Source organism: Vicia villosa, linkage group LG3 (assembly GCF_029867415.1).
Source record: "Vicia villosa cultivar HV-30 ecotype Madison, WI linkage group LG3, Vvil1.0, whole genome shotgun sequence".
NCBI classification, from domain to species: Eukaryota; Viridiplantae; Streptophyta; class Magnoliopsida; order Fabales; family Fabaceae; genus Vicia; species Vicia villosa.
The window spans coordinates 53,728,103-53,742,659 of NC_081182.1; positions in this window are offsets into that span (position 1 = coordinate 53,728,103).

The window sequence follows — 14,557 nt, forward strand, 5'->3', positions numbered from 1 at the left end:
ATTTCCAATTTACTTTTTTCTACACTATAATATTTCACAGAGAAAATAGAACAACTCAAACAATCCACTTTAATAAATGATACAAAGTGTTCATCTATCAATTGATTTTAATCAATGTAATACTTTACTTGTGAATGCTCGGACAATATTTATACAGTTCACACTAACAAAAATTTGTTTATTAAACAGTTATTTACCAACAGTTAAAAGATTGTTAAGAAACCAAAAAATAACTTTCTCTTAACAAATTTTACTGACTCTAACTACTAGGTTTTGTTTAGATTGATGGACACTACTAGAAATTTTGGTTTTACCAATGGTTCCTACTAGTGATTTATTGTTTTTGGCGGTCTTAGAAATCTTGATAAATTATGCACGAATTCTAGTGATTTTTTTCTGTGAATTCTTTTCGGCTATGTTTGCGAGTTTGGAGGGGAGGAGAGGGGAAGGCTTTCGAAAACGAAATTTTAAAAAATTATAGGAAAATATTTGTCATTTTTTGAAAAAATGATTTTGTTTAGAATGATAAAAGAGTCATTATCATTACTAAATATTTAATTTTCAGAATATATAACAACCTAAAAGATATTTGGAAAATTTATATAAGCCCTCCAAAACCCTCCTTCAATATAATTTTTGAGTTCCCCCATTTTATAGGGTTTTTGATGTTATGAATAAAATCAAACCCTCTAAAACCCTCCTATCCAATTTTTTTTATTCTTTTCACCCAATTCTTCCTATTTTTCAAAGCCCTTCCCTCCCTTCCCCTCCAAACTCGCAAACAAAACCTTAATGTTAAATTATTGACTTTACTTGTGAATATTTATGCTGTAACATTCTGCAGGAAGTATATTTGTAGGTTAAATTCTTCCTTCAAAAGAAATTCTTGGAAAATTTTTCAGGAATACCTGCGAACATGGCTGTGAAATATACCATCCGACCTTGTTGTAGAATTTGTTGCAGGCTTACCTGCAGAAATATTTAAGGATTTGTTGTATTCCATTTTATTCCGTCACTTACTATCATTTTTTGTATTCTCTTATTTGAGAGGGATGAAAAAATTGCTCTATTCCATTATGAAACACCAAAACAATGTAATGACATCTTTATTTCATTCTGCTTCATTCCAATTCTTTTCATTCCGCTATGCTCTATTTCGCTCCATTCGTTTTACAATATCCAAGAATAGCCCTAGTGTTCTAACTCTAATTGTTTAACATTACTCAAATACTCCCCCACAAGCTCAAGTAGGAGGGAGCGGAAACACATTGAGCTTGGTCTTCATGTCTCAAAAATTAATCGAAGGCAAGTGCTTAGTTAGAATATCAACAATCTGTGATGGTCTTGGAACATGTTGAATGATGAGTTTGTCGGCAACTGCTCTTTCATGGACAAAGTGGATATCCAATTCAATATGTTTAGTTCTAGCGTGTAGAACTAGATTCTGTGAAAGCACGACTCACTAAGATTATCGCATAGAAAAGTAGGAGAAAGGAACTATATGTGCCATTCACAGAGGAGAGATTTCATCCATGGTAGTTCTGAAGTAGTATAAGTAAGTGCTCGATATTCGCCTTAGTGCTAAACCTTGATAGAAGTGGATTCTTTTGTGAGCTCCAAGATACAAGGTTAGGGTAAACGTAAATGTATGACGCAAACATGAATCTTATATCATTAGGATCACTTTCTCAATCTGAGTCATTATTGACTCTTAGAGAAATTTTTTGAATTGGACTAGCTGAGGAGAGAAGTAAGTGATGAGTTTCTGTGCCACTAAGATACTTTAATATCCTCTTAAGAGTGGAACAATGATTTTCAAGAGGATTACCCATAAATTTATAGGATTGATTTACACAAAAGCAATGTCAAAACGAGTTAGTGCTACAAAAACCTCTTTTTGACACTCACCATTAAGGAAAACATTGTTTACATCTATTTATTATATTCCCACTTGTAAGAATAGACAGAGACAAAATAGTTCTGATGATTATTGAATTCACAACAGGGGGAAAAGTCTCGTGAAAATAAAAACCCTGTTGTAGGGAAAACCCTTGTCTATAAGTCTCTCCTTGATTATAAAAATCCAACCTATGGATTTTATGCGAGGAAACAAGGTTGTAAGTGTCCAAGTATCATTCTTCAAAAGAGAATCATATTCACTCTTCAAAGCATCAAACCACATAAGTTGAACCAGAGCTTGTTTTCCAGTAATTGGTTCTAAATGAGCTAGAAAGGCCTTTGGTTTGGAGTTTCCAGTTTTAGCTCGTGTGAGTATATGGTTATTATTTTCAAGAAATGAAATGTTTGAATGTTGATTGTGAGATAAAGAGAACTAAGTTTCTTTAGATGATTATGTAATAAATTGTGAAGCTATGATCCCATAACTTGATTGGTAATGAAGCATGTGTTGGGAGGAAATCAAAAACCCAACATAAACTCTCCCAAATATCACATGCAACGACAATCAACAAAAAAACACATCAAACAACACAACACAATTTTATCGTGGAAAAACCTCTGTTAACTAGGAGTAAAAAAACCACGGGACCCGTAGGCCACTTAAAATCTCCACTATAATCAACAATGTGTATAAAAAATGTTATCTCTAACACTAGTTAGAGGTATACATCAACATCATCAAGATTTGCAATCAATCTTAGAATACAACAAGAATCAAGAGAGACAAAACAATCCAAAAAGCACCAAAAAAATTGACCTCAAAGATGGAATCGACATACCAACTTAGAAAGCTCCGAAATCAATCACCACCGTTCAAAATGTGCTCTTATAAGTCATGAAAGTTGTGTCAAAATTTTAGGACGATCTGACCGTTGGATTTTGCGCAAACTCCGATTTTGTGGGACTGAATTATGCTGAAATTAGGGCTGCGGGATTTTGATGTGGTTGCTGATTTTTCTCTCTTCTCACTTCTTTTCTCTTGTTTTTTTCGCACTTAAATCCTATTCCTGTTTGTTGTATAATAACAAAGACTTACACACACATGATTCATTAACCCACATCCAATTAGGCCTCTCCAAATAGGAGGGAAATCCCAACAACATGTTAAAAGAGAGTCAAACTCATTTCAACTATAAGAAATAAGACTGAGTAATATGAGTGATTCACTAAATAGTGACGCTAATTTCCATAACTCATATCTCTTAACCGTATTTGTGGGCAGAATCACCGCCCCATTATAATCATACTCACGAATTAAGACCGAGAAAAAGTAAATAAATGAAAAGTAAATTATAGAATTGAATAAGGGGGAAACATTCACCGCATCTGAATAAGCGGTAGATGAGGTTTCAAACCTTGCCGTTAAAAGAAAACTTGAAGAAATAAGATTCGTAGGTACTTGAAGGATATAGATATGAGTTTTGGATGTTAGAAGCTGGCGTTTAAATACATAGAGGATAGTAGATCAAGAGTTTCGTAAGGAAGACATATGAAACCTATGCTTAGGTTAGCAATAATGACCCTAGAAAATGGAACAAGTTCCCATAAGTTGAAATCATGAAAGGTATTAGAAGAGGTTTTAGATACTCCATCCCGGAATAGGACGATAAAGGATATCTCGCGCCCTACCCTTATTAGTGAAGTTCCCTTAGACTGAACTAAGGGAGGGAAATCATCATAACTGGATACGCTTTTGTCATACCCCAAAATTTACCCGATGTAATTCACATCTTTTAATTTGTTTAAGGGTATTGAAATTAAGAGTCATGGGGTTTAACATATATATTGTTAAACCCAACCTCTTATGAAACCTTTGACCAAGTTTAGGTGTGTATTTAGCAGGTACCTAGGCCCAACTGATAGCCTATATATCTCGTTCTAGGGATTTCTCTTTTATCATCCTTGTGGATATTACACTACCATTATTTACTGGGTTCATGATTATTTGGATTGTTACTAAAGATCATTAACTTTTAAAGAGGGGGGTGTATTCAAAAATAGGGGGTGTGTGGTAAGCCCAATTAAGATGTAAGCCCATTTCAAAATAAAAGGAGAAGAGAAAGAGTTTTGTTTTACATATATAATTGTGTTGCAAAACATATATATATATATATATATATATATATATATATATATATATATATATATATATATATATATATATATATTGCAAAATACCGATATTAATGTTAATTATTTATTACAACACTATTATTTGAGTTGGTGATTTTGCTAAAATATAAAATTATAAAGATTATTATTAATTAAACATCATTATTCATTGATAATTAAGTATTATTTTTATGTTTCAATTATAATAATTATTTAGCTTTTTTAGGTGTTTATATTAATTATTAATTATTTGATTTATTAAGAGTTGACTTGGTCAATAGGTCAAGGCTAGGGTTTCGTGTGAACCCTGTTCACCTCCTTCCTCACGAGAACTTGACGCCGCCGCAGCCACACCCAAGAAACCCTAATACAATCCTCACACCCAGGCCCATGGATTGAATCGAAACGCATCGTGAATCATAAAATACAATCAAATAACTCAGGATATAATCTTTCCTAACTAAGATATAAACCTAGCCTATAGAACTAAAAAAGAGAAATCAGAAGAGGGGGAGGAGATCTGGAAAAAAGCTCTTGCGCCGCTGCCTTTAGCACTCGAATCTTCACCTTCATACCGAACCTGCAAACGAGAAAAAGGAAACAGAAAGAGGATTAGAGGGAGAGGATCGGAGAAGCAGAACGAAATCGTAGCCATTGAGGTAAACGCGAACATCACTTAGCTTTTTTGGCTTGTATGCTTGAATCTGGGTTTTAAAAGGGGTTAGGGTTCGTCATTCGATGGATTTAGGGTTCGTTAGGGTTCGTTAGGATGCGTTAGGGTTCTTGTTCTTAGTGAATCTAGGTTTTCTGGGTAGATATTATTGAAGATTTGAGTTCGCCGGTTGAAGATCAACCGGGAACTGGAGATTTGCAGCGGTGTGTGGTGGTTTTCGTGGTGGTGGCTGGGTTTGTTCTTGAGAGTAGAGGGAGAACAAGAAAGGAGAGAATAGAGAGCGAAAAAAAGAAAGGAAAAAGAGGGGGGATCGGAAGAAAGCCCTTTTTATAGTCCCATTTTCGTTTCACCGGATGATGACAAGTGGCCCATCCATGGCCACTTGTCTGCGCCACTGAACATGATTCAGTGCGCCATCCATACCATACGCCTCTATTACCAATACAGGCAGACCATTGAGATCCAGTTGAGTAGATCCTGACCTTACATCTCACCTGAACACACAATAACACCACACGCGTACACACACTGAATCAAGCGGATCCAAAACTTAATGGGCTCAGTCCGCTTACTATTAACACACCCCAATCTTACTACTCTAATTAGCAATGCACCCCCCTTTCAAAAATAAAAAAAACTTAATAAAGTTATTCTAAATGTTTAATTGTTTGTTATTTAATTTAATGCTCTCCTCGAATCGACTATCCCTATTAGTCGCACTAGGCGAGAAATAATTTTTAATTTGTTAATATAAATTCAACTAATTCCCGAATAATTCTCTCCTCGACCCGACTAAATCTATTAGTCGCAATGACGAGAGATAAAAAAATGATAAAATCCTTTATCCAATTCTCTTCTCGACCCGACTAAATCTATTAGTCGCATTAGACGAGAGACGAAAAATATCAAATCTAAAAAACATTCAATTTGCTGCTCGCGACGATCGAATCTATCGATCAGAGTAACCAGCAATGCACAATTCAATCTGTTAACTATAATGATCAAACCTATTGATCATCGCAACTAACGGTGTGTAATACGGTGAACTGACTTTTATAATCGAAAATGTTGCGGTAAGCAAGAGTCGCCACCGACTTTTATCTTATAAAAAAACCTTTTTGAAAGAGATTGAGTTCGGGGGGTAAGTTATACAAAGGGAAGGTGTAAGGCACCCTTTGCATCCATGGTTATCCATGGGCTCTTAATTGCTTAGCTCACTTGTTTGTTTGAAATGTTTGAAAAGGAGGTGTGAAAAGTAAAAACTTTGAAGAAGAACTTTAGCTTGTAAATAAGCGTAGTCTTTTGAAAAGTATTTGAAAATTATTGGAAAAAGAGTTTGAACTTGATTTTGAATTTGAAATAGAGCAAGCAACTAATAGCAACTACCCTAAGTTTGAAAATTCGTTCCTTTAGCTTTTCGGGCGAAAGGATCTATCCATACCATAAGAGGGCAGGAAGCCTTTCAATTGGATGTGAAGGGTCATCGAGATATCGTTCGCCATAAGACTGTCCCATGCCATAAAGAGGGCAGGTAGTCTAAGGGAAGAATACAATAGTCATTTAATATTTTAGGCATCCTGCGAGGATACCTTAGCAATTGGGACAATCATCTTTATAAGGCAACATCGAGGGAGTTTCAATAACTTTGAAGGCAACTTTGCTTTAGGTATCCTCGGAATCGAGGGACTTGACTATTTTCAGGCATTATCAATAAGGCAACAAGGCAGCAAATAATAAGGCAACAAGGCAACCAGAGGGATTACCCTAAAGGTGCGTGTGTGGCACAATCAAGTGGTTAATTCAGATATTTTATCTTATAATTAGTGATTCTACGTTCAGTTCATGGTTTATCACTCCCTAGGATTACTAACCACGCAGTTCAAATTTGCAGAAATTAAAGGGAGAAGATAAATTCCTACGCTATTACAATAAACACCTGCGGGGATGGGGAATTAAAACAGAAAATAAGAGAAATCAATAATTAGTATGAACGTCTTCGAATGCCTTGATCTTCCTCGAACCCTCAATTGACTCTGAAAATTATGGGAAAAATAAAATAAGGGTGAGTGCATTACAAATTCATTGGCGGTTGGAATAAACCCTATTTTGGGCAAAAGGCAAAATGAAAATTAAAACGACAATTAAACAAAGAGAGAGTTAGAAACTTAGCTTTTTATTGATGGCGCATGGCTGAAGAACCTTTGATTAACCTGAAAAAATTTAAGAATGAAGAAAATAAAGGTTAGTGTATTAAAGTTCAACAATTATAACGTGGCAGATTAAAACTAAAAGAGTAATAATTGAGGCAAGCAAAATGGCAAGACAAACCCCAAAAGGGATAAAAGTTAACCAGGGTTAATGGACAAACCTACCAGTAAACCTAAGACTATTAGGATTTATAAATGCATCGAAGTTAACAAACCAAAATAAAATAATTGATTAAAAGTCTATACAAAAATAATAATTTTTATGGTTTAAAAAACGATTATTGGTAAAATTGTGAAAAAAACGAGTTTACGATTAAAAAATAAATTTAATACATAAAACTATTTTGTCAAAATAAATAAATAGAGAAAGAATTTACAATAAGAGAATAGAAAAAGAAAATAAAAACAAACATTTAAATAAAATAAAATAAGTAAAAAAATAAATAAATAAGTGCATAGTAACTTAGCTCTGATCCAGTGTGGCATGGCTAAGGAAGAACATGGTACACCAGCGTATTTGCATGTGTTGGATCAGGCCAGATGCGCATCTGATGGTGGAGAAGTGATGATCTTCCATGGGTGCAGACTGAGGGTGCACTCTGGATCCACGAACATTTGTAATTACTAAAAATAAATGGGATTGGTGGGGCTCGAACCCCTGTCTCATACATTACCAGGTATTAGTCTCTGCCAAGTGGGCTACGTTTTCAAGTTGATAGTCATCCAACCAGAATGAATTAAATAGAAAAGCAAAAATTATTGGAAGAGAAAGTCAAACGCTGGTGAGAGTGGGTCCCATGCTGCGCGCGACGTCCAATGACAATGGAGAGAGAGCCTTCGTTTTGTTGACTGGCCAATGAGACGTGGAGAGAGGATTCAATGCGCAGACTCACCAACCAACACTCGCCACGTACCATCTTCTTCAATCTCTAACCTGTAGCCAGACATAGCTGCGGTTCTGCTTCCAAATACACAACTTTTGGCTACCAAAATTTCGTGGAAAATTCCTGAGAACCATCACGGTTTGGCTTGAGCTTGATGATTTGGTGGACCTTTGACTTCAACAATGGCTGAGAACGAAATATGGTGATCTCAGGCCGATGATTCAACGCTCAGAATCGCTTCATAATGGTTGTGATTGTTCTTTGATCATGCCCTAGCTTTAGAAAAACTTCCTCTCTTGGAACCCTATTCTCTTGGTCTCTCCCTCCTTCTTTTTTCGTCCCCCTGTGGCTGCCTTCTTTTGCATATATATAGTTTGAAATTTAGGTCAACAAAAGAGCCAAGAAATCTATGATTGGATGAGAGAATATTTGATTGAAAAAATCATATAAATTATACTATTTTGGTTCAAATAATATCTCTTTCTCTCTCCATGAAATTCTCGTGTTTTTATGTTAATATATTCCTCAATATTTGATAGAAATATAATCCCAATCAAATCTTTGATTATTTTCATTATTTCATTCAATTTTAATTCAAATTTAACTGATTAAATTCAAAATTAAAATAAATAAAAATAATAAAAATGAATATAGGGCCTTTGGGTCGTGGATGAGCTTAAGATAGAGATTAGATGAAAAGAAAATAGGCCCATTTGGAAATATTTGGATTTTTGGACCTTTTCTCTTTATACATGCCCTTGGAAATAGATGAACTTGTACACCTTGTCATTTCCTCATACTTCAACATTTTTCCAAGTTCTTGGACTTTTTAGAACCCTTGAAGAGTCCTCTAATCAATGTTTTTGGTCCCCTGTCAAAATAACTTTCCATTCTCCTTGTGTGCTCTTTTGAAAAAGATGACTTTTGGTTGACTTTTGAAAAGGACCTATAATGTTTTGATCTATGTCTCTCAAATGAAGCATTTTTAGACTTGTCTTGTGAGAGAAAAAATTGTAGAGAATTCAATTTCCTTCAAATTGAGCTTTGGATGGAAAATTTCTGATGTTCCATGTAGGAGTTATGGCTGGTCAAAGTTCAGTTGACTTTCTCTAATGAAAACCCTAATTTAAAAACTTTTGGGATTGTTGATTTCTGATCTTTCCTTGATGAACCATGATCAATTCTTGATCAAATGGTGAATGATACTTCAATATGAGGATCTTTACAAAAAATCAGGAGTTTTGACTTTACTTTGACCACAGTTGACTTTTAGGTTAACCTAGTCGACTGTTGACTTTCTGATTAATTGAGTGACCAATCCTTTAAGCTGAGACTTGATACTTGTCATAGGGGTAATGTGAGATATCTTGGGCCATATGGGATGCCTTGGATCCATTGATTCATTGATTTTCCTTTGAATAAGCCAAACCCTAGTTTCAGAGCCTTGTATAGGAGAGTGTGTCTCGGAGCTTTGTACCTTGATTTGAATTTGAATAGGAGAAAAAGTATGGGCAAATTTTGGGTTATGACACGGTGACATATTAAATCAGGGTTGTACGCCCAAATCTTAAAACACACTAAACCACGACACTACGGATTTTCATCCTTTTCAATCAGGCAACTCAAAGTCCCTTTCAAATCACAATTTCTAAAACTGCGACAGGCCATTCAAAAAGCCTTAAAACCATAACACATCAAATTCAAAGGCGTACAACCCTGTGCCCGAACTACGTTGACTCTGATTCTCCCTAAGGATATATGTAGGCACTTGGATAACCAAGGCGAGTCCCCCTTCCCTAAAACCTCCATTCAGTTCAAATCTCACTTTTCACCCTATTCACTTCTTTAGCTATTAAACCTTAATAATTTTAGCCATAAACCTCCGCCTTTCAATTCAAAACCTTAGGAAAGGGTTAAGGGTGCCTAACACCTTCCCTCGACCTGATTATAATAATCTTACCCCGATCTCTTAACTGCGTAGGGTTTCCTATTCGCCCTTCAGAATAGGTGGCGACTCTAAAACTTTAATTTTTAGGGCAGGTTGCTACAGCTTTAATGAGCAATCAAATCATGATGTCAACATGTTTTCAATATATTCCCAAATCAAACGACATACAAATACCTGCATTGATGATCATTAATAAGTATTAAAAATGTCTTAAACCCCGTCATCAAGGGTATGGGTTATATAAGAAATCGATCTCGATAGGAGAAACAACTCAAACAAAATACAGACAAGTCACCCACTATGACTATCTTGTGGCCATGTCTAACCAATTTCATAGTGGTTATCCATTTGGTGTTCTTTACCATAACACTTACAAATGATATATTCACCAAATAGATATTAACAATGCCTTCTAAAATAGGACACTTCAAGAAGAATTATACATAGTTCAACCACCAGACTTCATTAATCAAGGCAATAGACCCTCGTATGCAAATTGGATAATGCTCCCTATAGGCTAAACCAAGCCGCTAGAGCATGGAATAAGAATTTAGCTCAAGCTCTAATTCACTTTGGATTTTCTCACTCCTAAAGTGATCAATCTCTATTTGTATATCATAAACAAGGTTTGACACTATATTCACTTTTGTTACTCATTGGTCTGCAACAAGAGGAATACTAAGGTATCTTAGTGGAACTATATGGCCTATTACTATCTCCATATAACCTAGCTCATAAATTATATCTAAGTAACTATATTAACTCTAGCAAGGCCGATGATACATATGATTGTAGGTCAACTTCAACCTCCTGTATCTTCTTTGGACTAAATCTTGTTGCATGGAGTTCCAAAAATTAATCTATTTTTGCTGGATCAAGTACACAAGCTGAGTATTGTGACTTGTCTCATACAATTTCTAAGTTACTTTGGATTTAGTTCCTCTTATCTGAGCCAGGTATTTCCTTCTATCCACCAACATTGTTGTTGTTGAGTCATAATCTAAGTGTTGTCACACTATCTATCAATCTTATTCTCCATGCTCGCACCAATCACATATACAACGTAATATTCGCTTTATTAGAGAAAGTGTAGTGTCAAAAAATATTTGTTGTTCAACATGTTCCGACTTCTGCTTAACATGCTAATTCATTCACAAAGCCACTTGGAATGACATCTTTTCAAATTTTCAAATCGAAACTCAAGGATGCTTTTACAAACCCTTGATCTTGAGGCCGGGGGTGTTAGAGGTAAACCAAAAGCAAATCAAAACTCATTAACTCCAACATTTATCAGAGTTAGTTGGAGTTACACTACTAGAAATACACGATTTACCTGCGGAATTTCCTGCGGAAAATTTTCCGCAGTTTTACCTGCGGAAAATTTTCCGCAGTTTTACCTGCGGATTTTCCTGGGAACCTGTTAAATAAGATAAATTTTCCTACGGAAAATAAATCTGCAGGTAAACTCGCAGGAATACCTGCGGATCTTGCTGCCGATTTCATATTTAGAATAAAAGACCAAACTACATTAAGAAATCCGCAGATAATTCCGCAGGAAACTTTGCTGCGGATTTTGCTGCGAAATTTCTATTTTGACTAAAAAACAACTACATTACTTAATCCGCAGGTAATTCCGCAGAAATATTTCCTGCGGAGTTACCTGCGGATTTTCTTCTGAATTATATTTTATTATTTTTTGAATAAAAAAATATTGTAAAATATATTTCTTTTAAAATAAAATGTGTTTTTCCAAAAATAATAGTAATAAAATGTTTTCTAAACTTAATAGTAAATTCTCAATTTTTAAAAAATTTAATAAAGCTATTTTTTTATTTATTTTTAAAAAAAAAATAAAGCTATTTTTTTAATGTAATTCTTCAATTCATATTTTAATAAATGGTATGACAATTTTGAAAATTAAAATTAAAAAATGTATAGAAAAATTGAAAATAAAAATCTACTAAAATTTTTAGAGTTGGAATTGAACTTACTATCTATCTTATATTGGACCAAATTATAAACCATTAGAAAATATTTCACTGAAACAAGTATTATATATAAGTTATTAATTTCTCTTTTAATATATTTTAAAATTATTTCTAAATTTCAAATTTAATCTTATTTATCAAATATACATTTTTTGTTATTGAAAATTATATTTGTTCAATTGTTAATCATTATAAAGTTTTAATTTTAGAAATCCTACTCTAATAATAATGATGTGTTATATGAAATTATATTGGAACTCTGGTTAAAATATCAAATTTTATATAGGATTTTAAAAAGTAAAATTATAAATTAGTTTTACTTTTTTTGGTAGCTTAAATTTTGACTTTGTGGTTGAGTTTTAATGGTTAATTATTCATTATTATTATTATTATTATTATTATTATTATTATTATTATTATTATTATTATTATTATTATTATTTTTTTTTTTTTTTTTTGAACAAATAAAATATGTATTAATTCAAAAGTAACTATTACAAAGTAACCAAAAGTCCAACTAACAACAACTCACAGCATTAACTGTGCTATATAATCCCTATATTTCTTCTTTTGCCAGCTTCTATGTATAATTGCCTCTATGATATTATTTACAATATTGGTGCTATCAAAATTACCCTCAAAACACATAGCATTTCTCCAACTCCAGCAGTGATATATGGTCTCAGCAATGGCAATTTTCATGACCCATACACGCTTTCCTTTTCCTTTGCAATAGTTGCGCAGCCAAAGATTCTCGTTGTCCCATGAGAGGGGTCGATGGTCGACCTGGATCCAATGCAAAATAGCTTGCCAAACTATCTTCAGTTTCTCACAAACAAAAAACAAATGATCAATATTTTCCTCCTCCTCACACAGACTGCACTTATTATCATTTAGGATACCCCATTTTACCAACCTATCTTTAGTTGCAAGTTTCCTATGGCATGCAATCCAAAGACAAGTTACAGCCCTGGGTCTAGCATTGTTCCCAGCTATAAGGTCATACCAGTCAGCACAAGCTTAATCCTTATGTAACAGTTGATACACTTTCCCCATGGTGAATTTATTGGCTTCTAGACTATCCTCCCAATAATTCTGTACAGTATGGACAAGGGTTCTTGCCTTCATAATTCCCTTGATGATCCAAGAGGTATTATTATTATTATTATTATTATTATTATTATTATTATTATTATTATTATTATTATTATTATTATTATTATTATTATTATTATTATTATTATTATTATTATTATTATTATTATTATTATTATTATTATTATTATTATTATTATTATTATTATTATTATTATTATTATTATTATTATTATTATTATTATTATTATTATTATTATTATTATTATTATTATTATTATTATTATTATTATTATTATTATTATTATTATTATTATTATTATTATTATTATTATTATTATTATTATTATTATTATTATTATTATTATTATTATTATTATTATTATTATTATTATTATTATTATTATTATTATTATTATTATTATTATTATTATTATTATTATTATTATTATTATTATTATTATTATTATTATTATTATTATTATTATTATTATTATTATTATTATTATTATTATAATATTTTAATTATCATTTTTGCCTTTAACATTTTCTTTTCAATTTCCATTACGCTGAAACGTGAACAAGCTCTGGTCCCTTCTTTCTCCCTGAAAACCCTAGCACCACCGCATTTCCTCATCGGTTTTCCGACGACCACGAACTAGTGAAAAAATAACAACATATTCATACTCCTCACTTCGTGGCCTATCTAGTGAACCAAATCGTTTTCCATTTCGATCCACCTTCCGCCTCTCCTTCCGGCCACCGCACCTCCAATCGAAGAAAGGAGGTCGTTTTCGTGCTCATCATCATGTGACCTTCAACTTGAACCAGTTGTATTTTTTGGATTCAACTAGAGTTTCTAAGGAAACTACAGGTATGGTTCTTATGTTTTGTGAGTTAGGAGTTTTATTTACTATTCTTGACCTGTTTCTGTTGATACTATTGATGAGAATTACTCTTTTGGCATTGGCTTGAGTTTTACTAACAAGGTGTTTGTTGAAATGCCACAATGAGTATACATATGTTGTTTTGGAGTATAACTCAGTTTATTAATTGTTTTGGAGTACAACCTGTTTAGTTGAATAAACTAAAATGAGATGATTATATGGTTTAATCCAGCAGGTGGAAAATCTCATACTTCAAGTTCTTTTATAATGAGATGATTATATGGTTTCAACCTGTTTTGCTCTATACATAGTTATCTTTTCCTCTCTAAATAACAGTTGGTGATGATTAATCTGGTATGATTTTATAAACCAGTCTTCACATTTTACCTGGAACTTTACTCTTTAAATATTGACATTTATGTACATGATTTATGTTTACATAAGGAACATGTTGAAGGAGTGTTAAACTAGATAATGATTTGGTGATTTTTAACGTTGAGGGAGGAGAATTATCTTGTCGTAATGTAATATATGTAAATTGATATTTGTTGAGGTGTTGTTTAGAGAATAAAAAATAGTGGCTGGACCGGTTGAGTGAGTGGGCATTAACTTGAAAGACTTGGATCGAAAATTGAGGAACAATTTAGATCGGGTGATGTGAAGTCTAGGTGAAGTGACTACATTGAATAATATGCTTGCATGATCCATTGGGGAATTATATTAATGACTTTTTTTTAACTTAATAAAAATTACTAAGTTGTTGAGGGAATTATATTAATGACATTTTTGTTAGCAGTGACAAGT